We start from the raw sequence: 17837 nt of genomic DNA on the forward strand, positions 1-17837 counted from the left end.
AGTAGTTCCCTTTAGAATATTATGGAAATTAATAAAAACAGAACATGACCAAACTCATTGGGGAACTGAAGCTTTGTACAGTTCCCTCACCAAGCAAATGACAGCCAGACATTTGTTTCAAACTCTCAAAACTATAGTTGATGGATGTGAAATATGCTTAAAGAATAATCCAAAGGTAGAGACTCGGGTGAAATTTGGAAGTATTGGTAAAGGGAACGTTCCAGGCCAGAACTGGCAGATAGACTTTACGGAACTCCCCAGAAAAGGGGGGCACAGATATCTATTAGTAGTAACTGATACCTTTTCCGGATGCCCTGAAGCTTTCCCCTGCAGAACAAATAAAGCCCGAGAAGTAACAAAAATCCTATGGAGAGAAATTATTCCCAGATTTGGCGTGCCAGACGTGATCTCCTCTGATAGGGGACCACGCTTTGTGTCACAAGTAGTTCAACAAGTTAGTAAATTTTTAGAAATGAATTGGAAATTACACACAACTTATCGCCCGCAAGCAAGTGGGCAAGTAGAAAAGATGAATCATGTAATAAAGACACAACTGAGTAAAATTTGCCAGGAGATGAATTTAAGGTGGGCTCAAACCTTCCCTATTGTGTTACTAAGGCTCCGAGTCAAGCCAAGAACTAAGGAAAAACTGAGTCCTTTTGAAATTCTATATGAGAGACCCTTTCAAACTAGATATCAAGGACAAGATCCCACCCAGGTAGGGGAGATTAATCTACAACAATATCTGACTGCATTGGGAAAACAATTACAAGAAGTAAATGGATTAGTGATGCCTACCAGAGCATGGGGGTTAGATTCCCCAGTGCAGTTGTTCAAACCTGGAGATTGGGTTTATGTTCAAAACAGTTCAGGTGATCCTCTCGAAGAGAAGTGGAGCAGCCCTTTTCAAGTTCTGCTCACGACTTACACTGCGGTCAAGCTTGAGAGGCACGCTGCTTGGATCCACTACTCAAGAATTAAAAAGGCACCTGATGGACCACGGAAGTCCCAACCCGTAGGACCCACATCTATAAGGCTGACCCGAAACTAACATTAATATTGCTATGTTTTTGTCTTGAGTTAATAAGTGCATTTACTCCCAGTTGGCCCCTGAAGAAAAGAAGCAAATCTGTTGATCGTCTCTGGTGGATTTGGGGAAAGAACACCAATACATTAGGTCAGTTTGCTGAAAACTGCTCTTTGTGGGAACCCTATACTAGGAGTGATAAATTGACGGGGTGGCATGGAATGACCTTTGTATTATGCTCCAATTTGACAAATGTCACTTTGATAACGAATGTTGCCTTACGATGTTGTGCAGTCAAAGGGATAGGGCCTCCACTGCAGATGAAGAAGTGCCTTCTTCAAAAGGAGACCCCATGAATGAGACACATACTTGGAAAACTGGTAACTGGGATACACTAATGTGTACACATGGAAGCATTAATAGAGCTGCTGGGGTGGCGGCCTCCTTAACATTGTTGAATCCACCACCTGCAGTGAATCGGGACCAGCTGATTAGATTACCATCCACTTGTAGGAATGTGGCAAAGAGAAGGCAAAAGCATACGTTGTTCTTTAACATAGCCTTCCCAGCCACCCCTCCCTGCAAAGTAAAACGAGCTTGGTACGACATTTTACTTGGAGGCGCAGGAACTGGGTTAGGACTGCTAAATTCAGTAGATCTGGAAACTTTAAGGAGTAAGGTTGGAACTGCAGGAGTTGATGTAGCCCGAGCAATCAAGATTCAGGCTGAATGGATGCCAACCACCTTTAATCCTCAGATACAGAATTTAAAATATGATAAGGAGTCCTTATATCTCTTTGATAAGAGGATAATTGCCCAGATACAATCCCTTAAGAATTTGACAAAATTTGTGGACTGGACTGCCTGTACCCTACCAGTCATGTGGCAATTGGAACAAAAGAATAAGGTGCAGTCCTACTTGATGAGTGATAATGAGTCTATGTGGAGGAAACGATTTGGACAATGGGTTTTACCTAGACACTGGCTAAAAGCCTACTCACAATGTGTGCAGTGTTATGATAGATGGTGTGCAGGAAAATTAGTATACGCTAATATAACTGACCCCGAAGTAATGTGTAAACATTTAACTCTGCCAACCCTCTTTTCGAGTCAAGGGAGACCAGAATATTGGTTACCAGAATTCCAGGGGAAGTCTATTGGAAACAATAACAAAACATATGATCTCGATCTTTGTGAAACCACCTCTGATGGCATCTTGTGTGGACAACAGTCTCGAGTATATGAACCCTGCTTATTAGAACACTCTGTTAACGATTGTAAATGGACGATCCTGCCTCCGAATGTGTTCGAAATGTTTGTAGAGGTTAATGCCAGATCTGTGTGTTTCGTAACTAACAGTCGATCAGGACTTGAAGAATACCACGTAACCACCCCATTCATAGGATGCCTCAAGAACATAACCCATTTAACTTGGCATGGACAATCATAGTCATTTTTTGCATATACAGAAGAACAAGTAGCAATGTTTTGGCATTACGAGAGCTTAAATTTAAGCCCTGCAAGTCTATCTCTGAAGAAATTAAATGAAATCTTGAATCAATCACAGAAACTTCAAGAACATTTAGGAAAACAAAACAAGACATTAGCTGAATCTATGATTAAAACAATAATAACTGGAGACAAGCTTGTTGGGACTGTCTAGTCCAATTGGATCTGATACTGCCCATCATTGGTGGGATATCTTTTCGGGGTACCCACCCTCTGCAGAGAAAACTTTGAATATTTTCGTTCGCCCGCTTTTGATATTGTTAGCATTTGTTATTATACTAACAGTCCTCAATTACTGGTTGTGCTATAAGCTAAAGAAATTGGCCATAAGAGTTTGGGCTTTGCCTAAGGTAAGGAAACATGAAAATTTAGAACCTCTGTAAAGCAATTTACAAAGTTTAAAGAAAAGGGGGGAATGAAAGGACTAAACCCCTGACGGTCCCTGTCTCAGACCTTATTGTAAGCATCCTTGTTCTCTTGTGGTTTCCCCCCTTGCAAAGATAGTTTCAGGGATTTGAGGAATGCAACTGGGTGCCAGATAGGATTAAAAAGATGGTGAATAAGCTCGTAAATTCATTGATAACATAGGCTCGGGACATCAGTGCCGAGAGAAGCACTCGAGGAACTGGTTTAAATCAGCCCCTTGTGACGGTCCAAGGCTAAAGGACTGAGGACCTAATTCAATGACTACATGGGCAAAGGAAACCCAAAGTTCAACCAGCGGACAGGTGAGGAAGACCATCAGAGACCACAGGAGGACCCCTGAAGACCACTAAAAAGACAACTATGCATGCAGATTGAACTTTTACATATGTTAAAGGAATCCTCGGGAGCCTTATGACTATGTATGACTTTATAGCATATAATCTTTGGCAGTTTACCGAATCACTGGAGCACTTATGGTGGAGCAATCCCCAGTGCTGCCCAGCGCTGTAATAAAGAATGCCTGCTTAATAGTGACTCTGTTGCTCTTGAGATTTATTTTGGGACCTTTCTGGATACTCTGCTTCCCCTTACGGGGAGGTTCACACTTTGAAGGATAGTATCTGAGAATTTTTGTATCAATACTGGCACGGGTTGATCCTCTGATTCAGCTGCAACTCTTGTCGTGAGGGTTTGAGTGGCTGCAGTGATTGTCGCACGACTAAAGGACCCCGGCTCATTGCAAGGAGGAGAAGGACAGCCCATACCCTGAAGAAGAAAGGATACCCCTGCACTACCCAGGCCACACCAGCATCCCAGCCCCTCCGACACCTCTGCAAAACCCTCCCGTCTGCTGGCGTCGCAGCTCAGGAACTGCAGCAAGCCTGACTCTGGTGATGCCTAGATCAAGAAACACGCAGGTGGGTGACGACACTACAGAATTAGACTTGCTTTGCAGAACAGCAGCGCGCGTGTGCATGAAGTAGTGACTGACCAAATTGTGTTGGTGTCGTGGTTCAGCCTCAGTTGGCAACTCAACACCACGCAGCCGCTCGCTCACTCCCCCCACCCCTGTGGGATGGGGAAGGGAATTGGAAGAGCAAAAGAACTTGTGGGTTGAGATACGCACAGTTTAATAATTACAATAAAATAATAATTATAATAATGATAATGATAATAATGACAATAATGATAATATAATAAAATAGAAAAGGGAAAAAAAAAGGAAAAAACCCACAGAAATACAAACGATACACCCGCTCACCACCCGCCGACCGACGCTGCCCGTCCCCGAGCCGCGATTGCTGCCTCCCTCCCCCAGCCAGCTCCTCCCAGGTAGTATACTGGGCATGACGTTACATGATATGGAATATCCCTTTGGCCAGTGTGAAGCCGCTCTCTTAGCTGTGCCCCCTCCCCTCCTGGCTTCTTGTGCCCCCGGCAGAGCATGGGAAGCTAGAAAAGCCCGCATTTGAGGTGCCCCAGTGTGAATGGGACAGCCCGTGTGCAGGAATGCCAGAACTCCTCTGTAACGCCATACTTTGCGCCCCAGCCTCTCTCCTCGGCCGGCACGGGCCAGTTGCCAGATTTTTCTGACAGCTCCCCAGCATGGCCACACGGTACCGGTACCGGCACCACCGGCTGTCCACCAGCGTTGGCAGCGGCATTTTTCCACCCCCCTGGGGTAGAGAGGGCGAGCACAAAACCAACCCACCAGAAGTGCCCCATCCCCACCACTGGGGCGGGATGGGGCACCTCACACATGTTGGCATCGCAGGGCCACCCACACCACCTGCATCCCTTCCCCTCGGGCAGGAAATTCACCTCCCTGTAAAAATCTTCCTTGGGAAGGGAAATCATGGGGATGGGAAACCATTGCGATAGGAAACCCTCACGGGGCTGAGAAATCACTGTTGGCATGAGGAGCCATCGTAGGGATGAGAAATAATTTTGGGGATGGGAAACCCTCATCAGGTGGGAAATCAGCACTGAGGCCAGGACATCCTCAGCGCGATGGGAAATCCTTGAGATGGGCAGTTGTTGAGGCGTGAAAAATCCAACCCTGGCAAGGCTGGCTGAGGCGGGTGCTGGCGGAATGATCGCCATGGGGACAGAACCCCAGAACACCCTTTGCCCCAAACAAACCCCACACTGACCAAGGGCCATGGCAGGTACAGCAGCAGGCTCCCGCTCCTCGTGGTGCTCTTGCCCTCCGGGTAACCCCCAAACCGGCTCTGACCACCAATACCTCACCCAACCACCCCTCGCTGCTTCCCCCAACAGAAAGGTTCCCTCTACGGCTGCCGATGGCATCGGAGGTGCGTGGCGCGAGCTTCACCACCCCGGCCATGCCGCCACCGGTCAGCGCCCGCATGCTGCCCTCTGCCCCGGGGCTGGCGGTGTGCGCTAAGCCTGCCCAGCTCCACAACGTCACCCACCAGCTGGCCCAGGCCACCGTCTGTCAGGGGGTGCCAGGGCCCCTGGGGGCTGCAGGACAGGTGCTGCAGCTCCCTCGTGGAGTGCCTCTTCCACCCGTGCTGCAGCTCTCTCATGGGCTGCAGCTCCCCACCATGGCTGCTCCCTGTCCCCCTGCCTACGGCCGGGGACAGCAGGCGCTGCCGGGGACGCTGGTGTCCCGCCAGCCAAAGGGACTCGGACCGAGTGTCGTGGTGCAGCACAAACCCCTGTACCCCACTGGCTCCTGCCCGCTGCGTGTCCCTGCCCACACTGGCCCCCTCACACCTGGGCAGCAGGCAGGCAGCAGTGGGCAACAAGCAGGCGGCAGCAAGCGCAGGGCACCTGAGGACACCAACGTGCCCGCCTCGGTGCTCGACCGACCCAGAAGCCCCGGGGAGGCCGGGGGACAAAGCGCCCCACGCCCGCTGCCCGCTCACCCACCCGACCCGCCGCTCAGCAAGAAGGCACGCAGCATGGATCCCCGCGACATGCCACCCCAGGACAAGCTGCCACACAAAGACCTCCCGGCCAAAACAGCGCAGGGGCTGAGGACGCCCCGCACCGACCTGAAGGCACACTTGCTCAACTCGATCCACAGTTTACACCCGCTGGGGCGCAGAGTGAAGGTGGTGGGGCCGGTGCGCCAACCGCTCGACCCGGAGCCCCAAGCCGGCCCCAGCGTGCCCCGCAGGGTCCCCAGTTCCCTGCGGGCAGCTCTGAGACCCAGCGCTGTGCCGGCTGCCTCCAAGTGCCCCACTGAAGGCAAGAAGGATGCGACACCAGCGGTGACATTGAGCAGTGAGGCATGCACCAGGGCTACCACCAAACCCCAGCAGCCGAGCCGCCTGCCCCCATCAGCAACAGGGGGCCAAACACCACGGGAGAGGCTGCCGCAGCAGCGGCACACGCCACTGCACCCTCCCGCCGACTCCCTGTTACCCCTCAGGCCCCGGTGGGTCCTCAGAGCTCAACCCACCCCACTGGAGGAGCAGGAGGCATCCGTGCCCATCACAGCCCAGCAGCGGCCCCAGCGGGAGCGCATGAAGAGGCTGGCCCAGGAGGAGCGGGAGCGGGCGGCCCTGCAGACGTCCCTGGGCCAGCTGCAGTTTTTTGTGCAGAGGGAGACCGACATGCGGATAGCAGATGAGTACGGCTACCTGTGACACACCGGTCCAGCACCATCCCCCATTGCATCCCTGCGCAGAGGAGCTACGGAGGCCTGCACCCACCTGCTCCAACCCCAGCCCTCCCCCACATCCCTGCTTCTTGCCTAATTCATTAAAAGAGTTGGGTGTTGGCTTTGCAGCGCCTCTCTCTGCCTGCCGCCATTTGCTCAGTGGGAGGGGAGCTGGGGGGTGACCTGGGCTGGGGATGGCTGCTGAGAGGATGGGTAGATGGGGCCTCGCTCGGGGTGGTGGGCGCCCCTGGGAGGAACCACACTGATTAGCATCAGCGCCAGGATGACGCAGCCCTCCATCGCTGCCCCGGGACCAGCATCACCATCACTGCCCCAGCGCCAGCATCACTGCTGGCGAGCTGGATCTGGACCAGGGAAGGAGCTGCAGCCGCCCCGGGGGGCCAGGCAGGGACTGGCTGAGCGCAGAATCTCAGCTCACACCTGGCCGGCGAGCGGTCATCGCTGGCTGGGGCTCGCACACCCAGGTCCCGGAGCCGCAGCCGCACCAGCCACCCAGCTCGCTCGGACCCACCTACGGCCTCCTCCGGCGCTGCCTGGACCTTACCCAGCAAAAGCCCCTGCTCACAGCTGAGCCCCAAGGCGCTCTCACAAAAACTTCCCGCCTGGCCTCTGCCAACCCAGGCGAGAGGCTAGTGGGGCACCCCCGCAGGGGCCTTCACACAGGGTTCCTATACCCCTCCGCTACTCAGCTACAAGGCGACGTGACCAATCGCTAGCACCCTGCTACCCGGCACTAAACACAGACAAACACTGCACAGCAACTCTACTTTTCAAGCGCTCTTGCTGCTTGCCTATTGATCCAGGTGTCCCTGCAATCAGCCCTCCTCAAGTGACGGATCTGTGACGCCAGACGATGCTGGGAAGGTTTCAAAGACACGGCAGAGGGGCTAGGGCGCTGCCATTATCTTGCTTCACCTCGGGTATCCTTTAGGCTTCATGGGCACCTCTAAGCTTCCTGCATGCAAAGCCCTCCTTGCCAGGGCCGGGGTGTTTGTGTTTTTTGTTTGTTTTGTTTTTACTGGGCTCCCTTCTTTTACTTCAGCATCAAGAAGAGCAAAGTCTCCAGGAAAACTCCACTACCTCATCACATTACAGTGTATCACGTCAACTCATGAGATAGACAGCTACCAACACAGTTAACACGCTTCCCTACTCTAAAGACTGGTTGATTCCATAATTACAGAAGGGAATTTTCCTAACGTGCCCTACGGGTCCCACCAGCCGGGGCCCCAAACAGCCAGCGACAGGCTGACGGAGAGCCAGCAAGGATGCCACCCGGGGAGGATGGGTCTCCTTTAGCGGTGAGATTTGCTGCTGCATCTCAGAAATCCCCCTGCAGCACTCAGGACCTTTCAGCATCCCTGGCAGAACCGTCCCACGGTGGGTCATCGCACTCGCTCCCTGCCAGGGGGTTTCTCAGATCAGAGCTAGGGGATCTGCCGATGGCGGTGGCCCTGCCGAGTCAGAACTCTGACCTACTGTGGAAGGGGATAAAGTCCCTGTAGTGCACGTAAGAAAATATGCTGGGGAAATCAGTCTGGGTTATTCCTGCCTCAGGCAAAGGCAAACCCATTTTAATCATTAAACTGTTCTGATCTCAACCCACGGGTTTTCTTAGTTTGGCCCTTCTGACGCTCTCCCCCATCCCACAGGGGTGGGGGCAGTGAGCCAGCAGCTGCGTGGTGTTTAGCTGCTGACTGGGGCTAACCCACTCCGCTTAGTTCCCGTACCCCCCCAGGAGCCCCGCCTTCAGGGCATAGCTTAGGAGACATGGTAGTGTTGGGTTGGCGGTTGGACTTGGTGATCCTAGAGGCCTTTTCCAACCTTAATCATTCTATGATTCTATGATTCCCTAGGTGACCTGTGGGGGTGGGGCGTTCCAGGGGGTCAGTGCTTGGAGGAGGGGTGTGGCTGGGGAGGCCGGACTGTGAGGTCACAGACCCTTCTGGGCCATGCCGTGATGTCCTGGGCTGTGCCACGGGTACAGCTCAGGCAGTGCCTGCAGCAGCAGCAGCAGCAGCAGCAGCAGCAGTTGCAGTTGCAGCAGCAGCATGGTGCAGGTGCGGGGGACCGTGGCCCCCAACCACCTCCTTATTCTCCTCCTCCTGGTGGCCCTGCAAGCCCGGGAGGACTGGGCTGCTCCGTGGCGAGCACGGGGATTAGGTAGGTGACAGGCGAGGACAGGCACCCAGTCCTGGGCAGCGTGGAGCAGCGCCCAGCGCACCTTGGGGCGGTAGCAGGGCCGGGGCTGCGGTGGGGCAAGGCTGGGAGAGCAGCAGGGCTGGGCTGAGCCAGGGGAGCTGTGGCCAGCTCCACGGGCAAGTGGGAGGCAGTCGTGCTGTGGGGAGGCACAGGGGGCCGCGGCCACTGCAGGGGGATTTTCCAGGGAATGGTGGGGCCGGGAGCCGTGTCGCGGGGTGAGAAACCATCCCTAGAGCCGGCCCTGCGCCGCCCAGTCCCGCTGCAGCCTTCCTGCAGCCTGACTATCGGGGCCAGAGCTGCATGGCCGGCCAAGGGAATAGCCTGCGGGAGTGCTTCTACGCCCGGCTGGTCACAGCTGTGCCCCGAGCCATGCCTCTGCCGCTCCCCAGCTGGGTCCGGCTTTCAGCCCTGGGGACGTCTGTCCTGGGTTGATGTCCGCTCAGGAAGACGGGAGCATTCCTGCTTTAGCCCTGCAATGCTCTGCTTGATTACAGCTCTGCCTCCAGGCCACGGCCACCAGGCCTCTCAGGAAGATGCTGTCCAGGAGCCCCAGGGTGATCCCACAGGTATGTCACTTGACGGAATGAGTAGTTAGGTTTGACTACGCTGGTCATGTGAAATTTTCCTTAATCATTTCTTGGCCAATGCTCAGACATGCAGAAGAGCAGAGACGGCACAGCTCGGGCTCGGTGATGTGCCCTGGGACTCTCTGCCTTGCAAAGCTGTCTTTGCCAGACCCTGCGAGCCTGTGCTGCTTCCAGTGCCTGCTGCAAAGCCCGCGGGCTCTCTGGGGCTGAGTTCAGAGCTGGTGTGAGCTCCAGGGAATCCTTTCTCCCGACAGATCCATGCATGGTTGCTATTGGATCACCGTGGTCCAGGCACCCAGGAACTGTCTGCACGATGCCCCTGAGTGGAAGGGAGAGAAGAGTGCCATGCAGCAATCCCGCGTTTCAACTACATTCACTGCATCCGTGAATGAAGAAGTATCCGAAAAAGTGTATGGAAATATTTCACAGGAGCTGCTCTGTTCTGTTTGTTTACAGACGTGGCTGGAGGCAATGGACATCCAGCTTTCCTGCTGGCTTCCAGGGCTGACGCGCAGGGAGATCGCAGCATGGGTACGTCGTGGCTTTTGACTTCCTTTGAGAGCTGCCAGCTCAAAGCCCAAGTGTGAGAGAGGCATCTCCTGCGGGTGTGAGAGCACAGACCTGCGTGTGCGTGCCGTGTCATTAGGCGATCCCCACCTATGCTCCCCCATTCGGTTATGATGGCGGATACCCCAGCGTAGGATGAAAACTTCTCATGGCTGTTTGGCTGCAGATATGGCTCTGACTCCTCGGCTGGGTCCTGCGCTGGAGTTCACCTGGCACCCCAGGGGTGAGTCGTCAGTCTTGGCTGACTTCACAGACTAAGCACTCCTTTTCAGTATTTGATCAGAGAGAAATTGAACGGGATACTTTCTGTTAAGCTCCTCAAAGAGCAAAGTATAAAGGTGAAATAGGCAAACCTAAGTACAAACAAGACGATGACATGCAATCTCCTAGTCTCTCAGCACGTCAGGTTTTGCTGTGTACTGGTAAACTGGGAAGTGCCTAGTGCTGACATTTTTCTCTGTGAACGGCACATTGCTTGCACTAGAGATGAGCTGCACCCCCAAACGCCCAGGCTTTGTTTCTAAGTGTTAACGTCTTTTGCTTCCTGAAGATACCATGTTCCTGATGAGGAACAGTTACTCCTCATTAAACAGACCATCCTTCTTTCTAAAGAGATGGACCACCAGACTGTGCAGAACGAAGAGCTTCAGGAAGGAGGCAGTCCCACGGTGCCAGGCTCCGATGAAAATCCAGCAGCGATTCAATCAACAGGCATGCCAGGTAATCCTGTCCCCCAATCCTCCAGGGTCACATATCAAAACCACTGGGGGTCTGCAGGGTCCTCCCCTGGTGCCCACTACTGCACATCGTGTCAGCAGCCAAACTCTTAGTAGAGAGCAAGTGTTCTAAAAGAAGGCTTTACCCGTCTCTCCTTTTGGCAGCGCTGTCCGACCCCGGGGAAGCCCACCACGCCAGCATATACGACCTCTTTCAAAAGAACCCAGGTACTGAGCAGTCTTGCAGGGGCCATAAGTGGGACACGCTCCGGAAAACTGGAGGCATGCCCGCGTGCACATGCTGGAGAAAAGGCCAAGGGGGAGAGCAAGGTTCAGGTGTCTCCTGAGAGGGCCTGACTCCGTCCCTTCGGGGGGTGGGTCCTGTGGGGAGGGAGAGCTGCGGGTGGCACTCCCTGATGCTGGGGTGGGCTTTGTCCGTCTCACTCAAAGGGGCGATGGGTCAAACAGCTGTGCTCCCCCACTTGCTCTCCACCTGCCCTCATGAGTGCTCCCAAAGGGTCAGAGTGAGCCTCCAGGCAGCGGCACGAGCCAGCCTTGCAAAGCGAAGGTGGGGGAGCGCAAAGGAAATTGTGGTTTAGCTGTCTAGTTCCAGTTGTGTTTTAGAGAACTTGGTTGTGGTTTTCCTCTTGTCTTGGGGGTCTGTGGGCTCTCCACTGCCACTTGTGAAAGTGCCCAGAAGATGGCTGCAAGAGCTCGCGGTTCAGCTCACCATGTGTGTCTGATAGCCTTACTGGGTGATGAAGGTGCCATGATGGGACCTGCTTTCCTGAAGGGCTCTTTCCCTTGCTGAACTTGCCACGGCATCGTCCTGCCCTCTCTGAAGGGAGTCACCTACCATCACCCTGCAGTTTGCCGGAAACGCACTCAGTGGAATGAGATCAAGATCACATGCAATCTCCTAGGCGTTCAGCAGGTCAGGGTTTGCTGTCTAGTTATGTCTAGTTACACTGACTCGCTTTCTTTCTAAAGAGCTGGACCGTGAGACTGTGGAGAAGGAGGTGCTTCAGGAAGGAGGCGGTCACATGGTGCCGGTCTCTGAGGACAAACGAGGGGCAATTAACTCAAAGGTGGTGCCAGGTAATTGCTGTCCTTTGGTGTCATAAGTCCAAATCCCCTGGTGTCTGCAGGCTCTTCCCTGGGCGCTTGCTGCTGCACATCGTGTCAGCAGCCAAATTAGGAGTACGGAGCGACTGCTCTAAAAGAAGGCAGGAGCACCTCTCTGAGGATGACTCTTATCTCTGGGGTGTGGAGGTTATTGCCCTCAGTGTGCCACAGACACACTCGCTCCTAACCCTCTGTGGATGCAGGGAGATGCTCACCGCCCGCCGCGCCCCTTCACAGGAATTTCAGAACTCTGCCATTTTGGGAACGAGGCCACCTGAGCCACGGTCAGTAGGGGATGACAAACGTGACTCTTAATCCAATGTCCCTCCATCAGTACCTGCATCCCAGAGCTTGCTGTGTGTCCCCCCCAGAGGCCCTGGGCACAACAGAGGGGGATCCCTCCAGTGACCTGAGGGCCAAAGGGATGCCCTGACAGATCGGCCACGGCTCAGAGGGAACCTCCACACCATCCTTCTGCATCCTCTGTGCCTGAGCCTTAATGATTGGCATATGAGGCATTCCCTTTCTCGGATTCTTGGCAGTGCTGTCCGACCCCGGGGAAGCCCACCGTGCATGCACAGCATGTATTAAGTTATTCAAAAGAACCCAGGTACTGAGCAGTCTTGCAGGGGCCATAAGTGGGACACGCTCCGGAAAACTGGAGGCATGCCCGCGTGCACATGCTGGAGAAAAGGCCAAGGGGGAGAGCAAGGTTCAGGTGTCTCCTGAGAGGGCCTGACTCCGTCCCCTCGGGGGGTGGGTCCTGTGGGGAGGGAGAGCTGCGGGTGGCACTCCCTGATGCTGGGGTGGGCTTTGTCCGTCTCACTCAAAGGGGCGATGGGTCAAACAGCTGCGCTCCCCCACGTGCTCTCCACCTGGCCTCATGAGTGCTCCCAAAGGGTCAGAGTGAGCCTCCAGGCAGCGGCACGAGCCAGCCTTGCAAAGCGAAGGTGGGCGAGCGCAAAGGAATTGTGTGCAGGTGTGAAGGGTCACCAAGAAGGGGGAGCAAACCTGTGTCACGGGGAAAACTGGATTATGGCCATGCCAGAGCGTAAGCAAAGCTGAGAGGAGTAAGAGAGGCTCCAGAGTGCATTGAGTTGCAACGGCCTTGGGAGTTTCCTTTGCTTCTCCTGAAGCCAAGGAAATGTTGCAGCCCCAGGATGTTCACTGGTTCAGAGACGCTAACAAAGTGAGAGGGGACATTTCCTGGCAATGTCAGGCCTCCTGTGAGAGGAGCAGTAGTGTGCAGGACACACTAACACACAGAATCATTCCTCCAGGCGTGGATGACAAGAAGGACACTAATGCCATGGATCCAAAAGATTTCCGCTCCTACTGCATAGAAGGCGCCGTGGCGGTCTTGGGCTCCATGTTGTTTGGGATGGTTTTCTGTTGTGCAGTCTGTCTGTGGTGGACGAGAAAACGGTGAGTCGGTGGCGGGGGGCAAGTCTTGCCAAACTTGTGCTAGATGGCTGCTATTAGCCGCAAAGCATTTTCAGGTAGGGCATTCTGGAGTGCCGAGTTAGTTACTGGCCAAACTCTCCTGAGATTTCTGCTGTAAGATGTTTTAACTGTCCTCTCAACTCATGGGCGCTCTTTGCTGAAACCTGGCCTTACTCTTGCAAGGTCAAAGTGACCCTGCCTGGACAAGAGCAGACCCCGCAACACGTGTGCCTGGAAAAGCAGCCGCCGGCCATGGAGCACCGGGGGGAACCAGCTGATGTCATCATTTTGGATTTCAGTAAAGCTTTCAATACTGTCTCCCACTGTCTCCTTGCTTCTGATGTCATGGGAACCTGAGTAGTTGCTAGGGCAGAAGCAGGCCCCTGGCTTGTGCCGGTGCATTTTGGTCACCCTCCGGAATAAACACTCCAAGAGGAAGGAGACGCTTCCAGAACACATCAGGAAGTAACTGACTGAAGGGGGGAAAGAACAAGAAAGAGCTGGCTTTGTTTCCTGATATCATTGTTTCCAATGATATCAACAAAAGAGATTAAAAAATGCCCTGTACAAAAATCCCTTACTGCCTTGTGTTTACTGGATTTCCTACAGTTAGTTAACTGAGTTCACTTCAACTTCCATGGTGCATTCTATTATGACAGCTTACCAATCCCCATTTCCTACTTAGGAACCATTACCTTGAAGAAAACATAGAAAATCAGTTGTATGCAAGAAACGTCACCTTATTTTGCAGGATTTAAGTCAGAAAGACAAAACTCACTCTCGCTCTCCCACTGCTCACAGCCCATCAGCACTGGGATACAGCCTACGCCTCCTTTGCCAAACAGGTATTAGGGGGAATCGTGGCTCTACGTCAGACGAGGCAGCGGGCATGTTGCAGGGGAGACACGCCGGTGCCACGGGAATGGAAGATGTTTAGAATATGTGGAAGGGAGATACTAGCGTGGGAAAAGTTACACCAGTCCTCATTTAGAATCAAAAGAGCAGCCAGGGAAAGCAAAAAAGTGTGAAATGCACACCAGCACCTCCACGAACGTGGACACCAATTTGAAAAGCCAGGCGAAAGCAACGGCAACAAGAACAGCAGCTTGTTCCACAAAAGCTACCTCCAGCTGAGGAGAAGCGCACGCTGCTCTCTAACACGCGAAGCCGCCTGCGAGCGCCTTTGTTACAAGGCCTTTATGAAGACAGACCTTTCGGCACCGGCAACACCTCCCAGGACAGCACTGACTGCCAGAGCAGAGACGCCAGCACGGGAAGACTCCTGCACTAAAGCTCTACCACAAAAGAACGCCGGCTGTCCTTGAGCCTCCTTGCAAAATGCAACACAGTGACAACAGAGAGCTTCACATCAACAACAAAGTTTTACCTCACAGTAAAACAAAGAAGGGACCAACAAAACCGATCCCCTTTTTCTAGACTTCTTCCAAAAAGGCTTCCCGGTATTAACACTTCAATTTTCCATGCAGAAGCTCCTGACACCAAACATTTTCCCACTGCGCTAGGCGCTGCCTTTGCCTATTCTCCTACGCTGCTGCCAACTCGCTCTGGGAATGAACAAAGAGAACCTGCCTCAGCTCACTGGCTCTGAACGCCGCCCTTCTGCCTCGCACAAACCAGGAAAATTGGTGAAATGCCGTTCCATACCTCTGAAACGTGCAACCATTATAAACCAATTGAATAACATTCATGTTCTAAAATCAGATTTACTTTTACAAGAATCCTATTCAAATAATACTCCATTCACGGTTTCAGTTTCCTGCTGCATTTCACATGCGTATCCAAAGGGAATAAGAGATGATCCCAGAAAAATTTAAAAAAAAAAGAGAAAGAAAATGAAAAAAGAAAAAGAAAACAAATGCCCCCCACCAAATTCTTTCTACGCTTCTGAGTTTGGGTTTTTAATCCCATTCCTTTACTCTCTGAATGACCACACAGCTACCCCTGCACTAAAAGGCAGGCACACAAGCCACTATAAATACCCTGTGTTAATCCACCGATGGCTTGACACCTTGCACCAGAGTCCCTCTAAGTCAGTGTTAACCTGTACAACTTAGCTGCCCACAGAAGACAGACCCACACGGAAAAGAGTCCAGAAATTAAGGTGCTCCTTAAAGCCTTCATACAGGAGCGACAAAAACTGCAGAGAGTGATGTTAAGACTAGAGCTGCGTTTTGCTTTTAAAGAGAGTCCGTGTGGCAATCAGACATTCAGGCAGATTAAAACCCCATGTTATGTCACGTCCAGATCTGGAAGGAGGGGTTACAGAATAAATTCAAAACACAGGGGCAGTGGCCAAGTGCCAATTTGTCTCCTTGGTTTCGCTCACCCTGACCCCCGCTCACCACTTGGAAGCTCACAGCCCAACGAGCAATACCTGTGCCCTGTCCATGCTCGTCTCACTCATCCAATAAGGGCAAAAAGACAGGAAGCAAAAGGAAACCAACGGACCAAGCACGCTCGTACTCAAGAGCACTCGTCAGGGCACAACAACAAAAACTCAGAGAAGCTTTGGCTTTATTCCAACACTCATAACCTTTATCACACAACAGGCAACTTTCCCCCCCAGGGCTTCTTCATATTCTTCCCATTCAGAAGTGAGCCCCTGGGTCCTGGTGCAGAAAACCCCCCCTGAGACAACAGCGAGTTACAACTACATTCCATTTCAGATCACTGCGGTAGGCACAGAGTCAAGGCGTGGCGTTATCTCTCCTCCCATTTCCTCTCCCCAGCTTACCTAGATGGCAGAAATAAAACTTAACGGAACTGTCCTTTTTCACAAACAGAATTTCCTCACGGATTATACACCTACGCCAGCACACAGCTTGCCTTTCCACCTAAGCCTCTGAGATTTATCAAGATGATCGCCAAACTAACGCAGTCGAGCACCAACCCAACTCGTCGCTTTAGAAATCACCACCGCACAAACGCTTCCTACCAGTAATCACACTGTAGCGCTACAGACAAACAAAACCCCACCTGGATTCTACCGAGTCCAACCAAATCACGTTCTGGAGAGCCGAGTACTAAGTCACTCTTTCTTTCTTGCACATTCTAAGGTCATAAAAACAGACCGACTCTCCATCTTCCATTAACTTACGCTGACTCCTGTCTACATTCAGATTAGGAGGCGAGGGGACGGGACATCATTTAAGCCTACAGATTAGAGAAGGCAGGAAAAATGAGTAACATTACACCAGTGCATCCCACCTACACGAGCACAATAGTCAATAAGCAGAGACTCAAGGACTTCAGGCTGAAAGGCAATCTTTTAACAACCTGTCAGGTAACTCACTAAAGGCTCTTTTTTCCTCGCCTAAGTCAACAGAAAAATGTGGTCTGCTCTAAAGTCACCTGCTTGCTAGTCCGAGACCCATGGGAATGTGCCTAAGTCTGTTACAGCACAACCACGGAAGCCCGAGAGATGTTCGAGACAGTATTTCTGACGGAAATGATTCATTTCGGACACGTATGTTACAGACACTTTAAAGGGGGGGCAGGGACGGGTTGTTTTTCACTCTGGCCAAAAAAAGAGACAGCTTTCAAGGCCTTTTTGTGGAAGTGGACAATTAGGTAACTGCCTGCTCTACCATAAAACCAGAAACCTTGTTTTACTATCAGCAAACTCCAAAGATAACGGTACCTTTAAGCCCACCACTGTACATCAAGGTGCTCTCGACTGGAGACTCTGCCGTGACGGCGTGGTGACGCAATACAGGGAAAACACCTCCCGACAAAGTGACGCTCCAAAGCTGTTCCCGAAACGGCATTGTGCAGCACCTGGCAACAGAAAAGCTTCGTTTCTCCCCTGAAAAAGCACCTGCCCTTCCTGGCAGAACAACTGCTTTAACCACTCCTGACGTTCCAGGCTCGTACAGGCAGAGAACACTTCCCTCTGCTTCTTCCAAGCCAACCAGCAGCCCCGTTCCCTTCCGCCAGGAAAACTCCTTTACCACACGGGCGGTGGGAGGCTGCTCACGGACTCCACTGAAACGGTGTGCAGAGAGCCGCTCCCCCGGCACAGCGCTCACTGCCTCCAGCTGAGGACCACACGCCAGCCAGGCCAGCCCATCTCTCCCTGGAAGAGGGGAGGAGGCTGCCTAAAGCAAACTCCCAAGGGAGCACTGAAAACAACTGGAGAATCACAGGCGCTGCCCCTTCCCTTCAAGAGAAGACCCTAACAGAGGAAGACAGGCTTACCGAATTCTGGTCCATGACTGAAAATCCCCCAGCTGAAACCCTCAAGCAACACAGCTTGAAACCAACCACCTTATGATTTTGCATTTCTACCGGACGTTCCTGCACTGCAGAATTCTGACTGCTTGGGGTAAAGATTACAGTCTAGCGATCTAGAGTCCTTATACCATATTCAGCTTGAGTTTGCTAGAAAGCATCCTAATACCTACGGGAATACAAGTCCTAAAGCATACTGCTAAGCCCATCCTTTCCTAAAACTAAGCCAACTCCATTCTAGTTTACTCATTTGGCTTGACACACGCCGCCTTTGGGCAGGGATTTGCACTTCAGCAAGGAATTACCTTCCAATGGGCGCTGCGGGAGTGAAT

The 17837-nt window shown here is 52.6% G+C and overlaps 1 long non-coding RNA gene across 1 annotated transcript in view; it reads right to left on the bottom strand.

Annotated features, from left to right (window-relative positions):
• LOC142048938 (uncharacterized) overlaps positions 1–17837 on the bottom strand; it is a 497607-nt gene that overhangs the window by 478744 nt on the left and 1026 nt on the right. The window lies entirely within an intron of this gene.

Source organism: Phalacrocorax aristotelis, chromosome 29 (genome assembly GCF_949628215.1).
Source record: "Phalacrocorax aristotelis chromosome 29, bGulAri2.1, whole genome shotgun sequence".
In the NCBI taxonomy this organism is placed as follows: domain Eukaryota; kingdom Metazoa; phylum Chordata; class Aves; order Suliformes; family Phalacrocoracidae; genus Phalacrocorax; species Phalacrocorax aristotelis.